The sequence below is a fragment of the Electrophorus electricus genome, chromosome 23 (assembly GCF_041902795.1).
Source record: "Electrophorus electricus isolate QZ-2024a chromosome 23, ASM4190279v1, whole genome shotgun sequence".
Lineage (NCBI taxonomy): Eukaryota > Metazoa > Chordata > Actinopteri > Gymnotiformes > Gymnotidae > Electrophorus > Electrophorus electricus.
Genome location: NC_137519.1, coordinates 10752715 through 10762745, shown reverse-complemented (window position 1 = coordinate 10762745; position 10031 = coordinate 10752715).

The following is a 10031-nucleotide window of genomic DNA, read 5'->3' as shown; positions in this document are numbered from 1 at the left end:
TTTTCTCATTACCATCATTTAATCATTCTATGTACATATGTTCCAACAAACGCTTATATACTTAATGCCAGAAAACGTATCTGGGTCAAAACTAAATGCAGGGCTACTCGACGCACTGCACTGGAGCTGTGATTTACGTGCTCCACTCAGCAAAGTGAGAAGTGGGCTGTTTTGAGTGTAGCTGGGCCCATTGTGCGGTTTTATTGGCCTGTTTCCTTCTCAGTTGAAAACACTTGTAAAGACTGGACAACCACAGCGATTAAAGTGACTCAGAGGAAATGCGAGGGTGAAATTCTAATTCTGCAGGCAAGGTAATTAAGTGCCTGCTCCTCCCCTTACCGCAAGTTACTACGTCTACGTGCAAGTGCATAATTAAATAGGACGTCTCAGCGGACAAAGTAAGCAGATATTAATTTATCGGATATCCGTCAAGCGCAGGGGTCTGCTTTTTATTTTAGTAAATGAGTGGGTGTGATGGGTGCCATACGCGTAAGGAAACTACACCATACGTGTGAAACTACCCAAACTTTCCAACAAACAACGAAACTACTTACCCCAGAATTCAGTGGCACTAGCAAGGATGGATGTAGCTCCTTGTGTGGAGTTCTTATTCTAGCTTTGCGTTAGCCAGGCCATTTAACATATCTCTTATTAAAGGGTTCTCTGTTCTGGACCTGATCATTTTGAAGCCAGTGAGGTCTAACTCATGTTGCAATACCATAGTAATTTAAACAGAATATACAGAGAACTATACATTAATTAAAACAACACACACTCCAGCTGGCTGTGCTAGTCCCTGGACATTCAGTTGCATTCTTGCTAAAAGAGTGCAGTAATGATGAAAACAGGCTGTGTAACAGAATTTATATGAAAGAGTTCTAAGTGAGGTCAGTAGGGAGTAGGTAAGGAGGTAAGGAATATGGAAGCATACGTCCACAAGGACCTATTCCTGTACTGAGTACATGGAAATATAGCTTTTTGTCCCTATTCCTATTGCTCAGGGACTTGCACACACAAGAAAAAAAAATCACACTCTCCTCTCTCTCTCTCTCTCTCTCTCTCTCTCTCTCTCTCTCTCTCTCTCTCTCTCTCTCTCTCTCTCTCTCAGACACACACACACACACACACACACACACACACACACACACACACACACACACACACATTCTGTCACTCAAGCATATATCAGTGGGGGATAGGGTCAAAGTGCAAACCAAAGAAGTGTGCAGGAGAGGGCCAGATGTTACCCCTAAAATGCAAACAAGCCAACACAAGGCTGTTGTGGGCTGAGACTAGAGTAGGGTGTATTTGCATGATCATAATCTCACCTACAATCACACTTCATATACGTCATGCACATCTTCATGTAAAATCAGTTTCCTTGTGCTTTGTATGTATGGTTTTTTTTTTTTTTTGGTTATTTGCTTTATTTTCAAAGTACAAAATGGCAAATGGCAGCACTCTTTGCACATGTATATATAATGCAATTGATGAAACTCTGACTTCACCCTCTCCAGCATTGTGTGTTAAATGATTTATCATTGCCAATTTGCCAAACATTCTTCAGCTCTTCATCTCAGGCACGTCAAGTCTAAATCTCACTTCCACTGAATTGTGTGCCACCAACCAAAACTGCTGCAACACATTTAAGATTGCGGACTGATTAAAAACAAAAAACAAACAAACAAAAAAACGGAGTCAATATCACAGTGATGAATCATTGCCTACAGTAAATATGACTCATAACAAGACTGAATACAGATTTGCCATCTTTCCATCCATGCACTCCAAACCCATGAGAAACAGAGCTTCTTGGCTCTATTGCATAAAATGCTCAATTCAATCACTACCCCTCCAAAAACTGATTAATAGATAAACTGCAAAGCCATTCAGAATCAGTGAGGAACTGGACACTAGTCACCGGGTAGGGAAAAATTTACTCTCCTCTCTTAACACAGACTGTGAATGCTGTTAAAAATAAAGTGCAGTCCTGCTCACTTTATTCGAGGCCCTTCCTTTAGCTAGTTTAGACAACCATCAGTGTGTTTTTCACATCTTCTCCTGCCTGCTTTTTTACCAGCCCACTTGGTAACTGTCAATACAACCTAAAAATATTTTATACAGAGGTATTCGTGTTGGAAAAAGGGCTGTACAGAGCTCTGTTTCATGTAAGTGTGAGATATTTCAGAAACCAATCATTATTTAGGCTATTGTACATTTCATAAGGGCCAGTGGAGGTGAAATATTATTTTACTGTCAATGGCTGCAAAGATAATTTTGCTTTTTTGTAATCCTAATTTCTGCTGTTGAGATAAACTGTTTCTGTGGTCTTTTCTATAAATGTCTTATTACTGAAATGTTACATCCTGATCTGTTCAAACAATCAAATTTCAGTGAAGTAAAACTAAAAACTAACAGAAACATTCTCCTCTGTGTGTGTTTGTATGTGTGTATGTATGGTTGGACTTCAACTATGAGTTCTGCCATGTGCTGTCTGACTGCAGAAGCCAGTACAAGCTCACCACCTGTTTATTCCCTTAGGGTTCAAGCTCTGGGACAGCTGCTCTGGTGTGTGTGTGTGTGTGTGTGTGTGTGTGTGTGTGTGTGTGTGTGTGTGCAAGTGTGTTTGTGTTTGGTGAGGGGGTGGGGGGTGCAGATGGGATTTAACAGACAGATCTGGGAGGAAGTGAAGGGATTTCAGATGTATGTATTTGTGTATTTGTGTGTGTGTGTGTGTGTGTGTATGTGTGTGTGCGTGTGTGTGTGTGTGTGTGTTCCATACAAAAGGCAATATGAATGGGTAATGACCATGTACAAGATGATGGGTGATAAGGCTATTGTGGATACCTAGATTCAGAGGACCCTGGAGAAAAGGGCTGGTGAGGGTGGAGGGGAGGATGGATGGAGAGGGTGAATGGCTCAGCTGGGCTCCCACAGGAAGACTTGTGGCAAGACTAAGAGGACGTGAGCATCTGATTGGCTGTGAACACTTGGAACACTGGGGCAACATTGATAACTGGCTTCTGAGGTGATAAAGCTCTGGATATTATCTATTAATTCTTTCCCACAAGCTGGCATTTATAATTTCCCACCAACATGTATTTACAGCCTATAAATGTGGGGCTATGCATTTCCAAAAGCCAACAGAAGCTAGAGTACTTATAATTAGGACCAGGGGATAGACCATTTTAACCTCTGAACCATTTAACCATTGCCCTCACTAGTAAATTCAGCTGAGTGCTGAATTAACAGTGTTCATTTGTGTCCAGACTTTAGGTGTTAATTTAATACTGTAGATAACGCTGGAAATTTTTGGTGTATAATGTAAGACGTTACCTTTCCCACCGCAGAGAACTGTCATAAAGCTGTCTGTTTATGGAAATATGTTCTGACATGAAGACTCTGTGCCAGCATGTTGCAACAGACAGGTGTGAAGAGATGCACAATCTGTGATGCCAGAACCTGTGTATGTGAATGTGTGCACCTTTACAAGGGGGCCTGGGATCTTGCCAGCTTGGTAGGGTGTCATTAAGGCTGCTTTATGAAACAGTTGAGTGCAGAGTGGAGTGTTATGGCAGCCTCAAGACAGCATATCCTGAAGCTTTCTTGGCAGTCAGATGCAATATAAAGTCATATTTTCTCTTTCCATGGCCATCAATTCTGCTGAAACTCACATACATCCAAATCTACCACAGGATAAATTGTTCTGAAGCCCCCTTTCACACACACACACACACACACACACACACACACACACACACACACACACACACACACACACACATACATACACACACACACACACACACACACACACACATACATACACACACACACACACACACACACACACACACCCTCCCACCCACTCACACACTCACACACACACACGCTTCTTCTCCCTAATAACCTGTGACTCGCTCTGGTGATTTTAAATACACAGCACATTGTAACCACTCATTTATACACACACACACACACACACACACACACACACACACACACACACACACACACATGCTCTGAGCAAACAAAACCTGACACAACACATATGCCGAGGGAAAGGCTGTCTTTGAAACAGTTCACTCTGGGAATCAGAAAAGGGTTTTCAGAAGACAATTTTTTTAAATTCTAAACTGATTACAAGAGATTAAACATGTTTGATTACTCAAACAAAATCTAATCTGCTTGAATAAGCAAGTGGCTTGCAAAAAGCTTGGGCACCTTTGAGTAAGGTAAATTGGGCTTATGATGTAGATTTACAACAAAAATCTATTTTTACAATACTAAGAAGTCCTAAATTGTAAACTTAATCTAGATAGGTTGCACAACAGACAATGAGCTGACATGCAGCCAGTTGGTACACGTCATTATTTAGTCTTAAGAAAATCTTTTACTTTTGTTTTGCTCACTGCTGGCAAAATAATAGCTTGCAGCTTGATCTGATATTGTTCCCTGTACGGCTTGTGACGCTGGGGAGGTTTTTGGGGTGCTGATGCTCTGTCTCACTGAATCACTGGATTTATATTATGTGTTTTATTCTTGCCAGATTATTAAAATGGCCACGTTTGGGTCACTGAGTTCACAGCAGACATAAAATCTCTCGTAGTTGAAGTGTAACGTCAGTGTGTTGCTGTACTCATCGAGGGTGATTCACACGTTAATGTGTACACAGGCCCCGGCACTGCCTCCTGAGCTAACTATCCTATTGTACCAGCAGGTGATACATGCTAGTTATAGCACACGAGTCAGACCATGGGGGTTACTGAGTTTAATGGAAATATAGTGACGAGAATAACAGGGATTACTGTGTGCTGACTCAAATCTCACAGATACACTATTCTATATATGGTCACTTGCCACTATAGCATTTGAGGAACCTTTTTTTAATATAAGATGATTATTGGGTGGACACTTAGAAGTTACAGGTGCTTTTACATTTTAAGTAAGAAATTGTGTAGGTCCCCCTTGTGGTGAAAACGAGTCAGTACAAAACGAAATGGGAACAATGTATTCTGTATTTCAATTGTGCGCCTTTTTGTAGTGTACTGTATTTGTGTGCAGTTTAAAGAACACTTTGGTATATAGTTGTATGAGTCATGTTCCACCTTTTCATGTGCTTTTTAAAAAAATTCATAATGAAACTCATATAAGTAGACACTTTTAACCTGCTCTTACCCTCCGTGCTGGAGTAATGGGGGGAGTTTGGTTGTTGACTTTCTCACATCACTGTGCTATGCCTGTGACCAGGCTCAACACAGCGTAACAAAGATCCTATCATTTATAAATAATTAAACTGTGCACACAGTGTGAACCAAAACCTTTGAGGAAACAACTGAGCCATGCGCATGACCTCCTGAATGGGGAGTAAATTACATATTACTGAATTATAAACCTTTAAATTAGAGAAACTTTAATCTGATTTCAAATATTAAATTATTAAAAAGTCAGAGTAAACATTATCAGAAGTTTATACTTGTCACCTTGTTACTTCATGAAAGCTTATCCAGATCTACATATCAGTTTATGTTGGGTTAAAAATCTATGTCAGTTTATGTTGGGTTAAAAATCTACATGTCAGTTTATGCTGGGTTGTGTTATTGAAATTAAATATAGATAATTTATTTCTTGAAAGGTACATGCATTAGAAAAACACTTTGAGATAAAATAAATGTATTTATTTATTTATTTATTTATTTATTTTTTCATTCAGTCATTCATTCATTCATTCTTCAGTTTAAAAGTGTAAATGTTGGTGGATATAATCTCTTCCCAGCTAAAGTCCCTCAATAAACAATTTGAGGGCACTAATGTAATGCATTTGGTATATAGTGCTTGTAATTTGCATGTGTGAGTGCTGTTGGATACCTGATACAGATACAAGTGTGTCAGTTACAGGCGTTACTCAGCATTAGTAAACTTTTTGAAGGGGAGTCAACTTTAGTAAGCTTATTTAAAGTACTGTTTGGATGTTACTACAGTTGTTATGCGTGACATAACAATATTGAAAAATAAAAAGACTGCTTTTTAAATTTCACCTGTCTCAGTTTAACACTCACTCAAAGACGTGAGCACATTTACTGTTACACTGACAAATATGTATACATAACTCATTCTGGAGAAGAGCATCTGCTAAATGCTATAATTGTAATGTTTAAAATGTCCTGAATACTGCAATACTATATTCACCCAAAGATTTTCTAATTCCTAGAAAGCAAAGAATACTGACACATTAATTTGTCATAATATAAAATTTCTGTGCATTTGCAAGGATTAGTTAGACTTTATTTTGCATACATACTCCAAAAAAAAAAAAAAAAAAAAAAAAGAAACAAAAAAGAAAAACTCTTTATAGCCTAAGATCTCTTTCCAAGGACTGTGGCTCTATCACAAATCTCAGAGTAACAACTCTAAAGTTAGGAACCCCTGAATGTTCATTATGATGAGGAAGTGTTTGGATTTTGTGGAAACAAATACAGCATCTGCTATCGTAATTTAACAGATTAAACAATAGACCTTTTGCATGGTTATAAATCACCACTGTATCACTCAGCTATTTAGGCTTCTGTCCAAGTCTTCTTGAATGGGAGCAGAAAACGCAAAAAAACCATATGAGATTGCTTAGCTCCAGTAAGCATTGACATCTCGTGTTTCTTTCAGGGAAATATTGAATATAGATGCGTGGCTGCAAGCCAGATGCTGATGCCAATGATTGTCCTGCTCTTCCAGACTAGACGAAGGTCATTACCAACAAGCCGTTGACCAAGTTACCACTAGGTGGCAGCAGGCACTGAAAATAACAAAGCCGAAGTTTGGAACTTCCGGATGAAACCGTGTCCCGCTTATTGTAACGTTATTTTAGTAAATTTCTCCGTCGTTCTGTAAAACAAGCATAGATATCATTTCAATGGTTGCTAAATAATTCATATTAAGCAAAGTAATTTTAAAAATCTGCCACTTCTGGTGTTTTTCAGGAGTTTAATGTTTTCGCTCTGACGAGCCTTAAATATCGCTGTAATAACGCAGCCCTACTGAGGGCCACACTCCGGTTTCTAAATGAAGACATGAATATCCTTGTTAAATACGTAGGCTATGTGAAATGCATAAACACCTAGTGTTATGCTACTGTCTTGTCATAGCGCTGTATGCATAACATTAAACAAAGCAAAGAGACACAACTGTAGGCTTAAATAATTTGTGCAGTGATATTCTCTGATATCATACACACAGTTGATTGGTATTAGTGTAGTATCTTCTCTCTTGTAATTCTGACAGTATAGGATACACATGAGATGTCAACTGCTATTATCACTGATGGCCCTCTTTGTCATTCTCATCTCTTTTATTAATATCACACAAATCACTTTAAAGAAAATATATATGAATTCTATTTAAATAAATATATGTGTAATTTCATTAAAAATAAATACCACAAATACATTAGGAACCACATGTATCTGAATTATTTAGCAATTTTAATGCTGTTAACATATGTTCCTGAATGGCATCCATACATAATGAAATAACAAATAACCTCCTTTCAGGGAACAGTAAATATGCTTTCCATAGAATTGAGAACTTTCCAAAAATAATGCACATACTGACATTCAAAACAATTGTAGTATATTCTTCTTTTTCTGTTCTGCAAAACATAGACTGTGAAAACCCTGCATACTGTACCGATCCTACAGTCCTACTGTATGCACGTAAGCAGTGGAGAAATATATGCATAACATAACACAGACAGCCCAAAATTATTATTGCTCTTTCATGTACAAAGCTTCATTCACTTAGCAGTAATTCTTTCTTGCTTATTAAGATGGCTCTCATATGGCTACAACAACTATTCAAATAAAAGTTTATCTCTCATGATACACCAGATCTAGCAGTATATCTAATCACATAACACACTGTGCAGAGAATATATGTTGCATTTTGTAATGGATGTGCATATATGAAAATTCTCGTGTGTGTGTGCGTGTGTGTGTGTGTGTGTGTGTGTGTGTGTAGGCATGTGCCTACAAATGTTTGGCATCCACAAATGTGTTCAGTTGAGCGCAGTGAGAGTAAAGCAGTTGAGAAAATGTCTGGCTGTATGCGGCAGCCCAGTCTCGCGTGGAGCCAGTCCGTCTGCCGACCGACTGCCCTCCTAAAGACTCAGGAACATCCGATCCTCCTGAAAGAGAGAGAGAGAGAGAGAGAGAGAGAGAGAGAGAGAGAGAGAGAGAGAGAGAGAGAGAGTGGACGAACAAAAGAGAGGGAGGGAGGATGCACTTGTATCTGGCCTCTCATCTTTTGTCAGCTATGTTCTTAAAATATCTTAATCAATTTCTTTATGCAGGAAATACAGATATGGAGAAGCATGCAAATGAAAATGTGTGTTTTTCAATGCAACCTAGAGCTCAAAATGATTCTAATTATTCAAAAATCTTGAAGCCATGATAAATGGTTTAATAAATGGTTTAAAGTGGTTAAAACATTTGCTTTTCGGCTGATCTTGTATAGTGTCAAGATTTTTCTCTCTTAGGGAAAGGGAGTTTTCCTGATAGCATATCTTTCTTTCAGTCCATTAGAACAGTCTGTCAGACTCATCTATGAAGGCTCAGACTGTAACACACACACACACACATGCACGCACACACGCGCGCACACACACACGTACACACACGCGCACACACACACATAAGCCCATCACATTTTTCACACCCAAACAATTATGAGTTCACTTATATTAAATAAGTGAGAGAGAGAGAGAGAGAGAGAGAGAGAGAGAGAGAGAGAGAGAGAGAGAGAGAGAGAGAGACAGAGAGAGAGAGATAGAGATAGAGAGAGAGAGATAGACATAGAGAGAGAATAATCAAGCTTATGGTTGTACCACAGTAAGGGAGAAGTTCCCATGTAACCTGGGCTGGAGAACAGTTGTCAGAGTGTGAGTGGTCAGTAAAGCTAGAGCAGTTATTTGTAAAAGTGAAGCAGTATCAGAGATTCTGGGTTTTCTCAGCTATGTTTACATCATCTGATCAATGCTGAGGCAGTGTACTGGAGCTCTGCTAGGTTCACTGGCCACTATATTGACCCCCGCTGCAAAGGTATTGACAAGGCATGCTGAAAACATACTGCTAACATAAAAGTACAAAATTTGGACTTAATTGTATTTATACTTATACTTCCACACAGACCTGTACAATTGTTATAATTCAAAATCATTTGATAAAAGATAAATATCCTTCTGGAACCAAGCCAAGAAAGATGTGACAGAATAGTTAGGCTAAACTTGAAGGCAAATGTTTTTTGGATGTAAGTGAGAGAGAGAGAGAGAGAGAGAGAGAGAGAGAGAGAGAGAGGTTATAGCATGAAGGAAGAGAAATGTTCTTGGCTGACTTTCAAGCCCCTAGCCAGAGGAGTGCTGCGGTTGGGAGCTGTTGAAAACAAGGGCTGTCCTGCCCCAGTCTCTCTGTCTCTCTATAATTACCACAGTGGCTGACAGACGTAGTGCTTAAAGAAACAAAACACAGCCCGGATTAAGAATAAACACCAATACAAGTATAAACCAAGGACATTAAGCACTTAGAAATCTACATATCATACTCTGAAACCATATCACATTTATAGATTTAAAATCCTACCATCGTGATGGTTATATATCCAGGGCAAAATTCATCTGGAAAACTGGGAAATAGAAAGGACCCCTCTGCTGTTTAAGCGATACTAGTATAATTTTTAATTCTCATTTTAATAGGTGCGTTTCCACGACGGGAAAAATTAAGGCAATACCAAGTGTGTTTGTGGGGGGAGGGGTTTCGCCAACTGGGTATCCGTTCTGAGAATGGCCGAAGGGTGTGGGTGAGGAGTATGATGAGTGGTGTGGCCGAGACATCAGTAGCAGTAAACACAATTTCACTGCAATCACTGAACGACTTCCTGACCGAATTGAACCACACCTGAACTAGACCAGTACTGCTATCCTGTTTAGTGGTTTTTCCCGTGGGGGTGCTTTCCTTGCAGCTGACTCAGTGAATTCTATTAGAAGC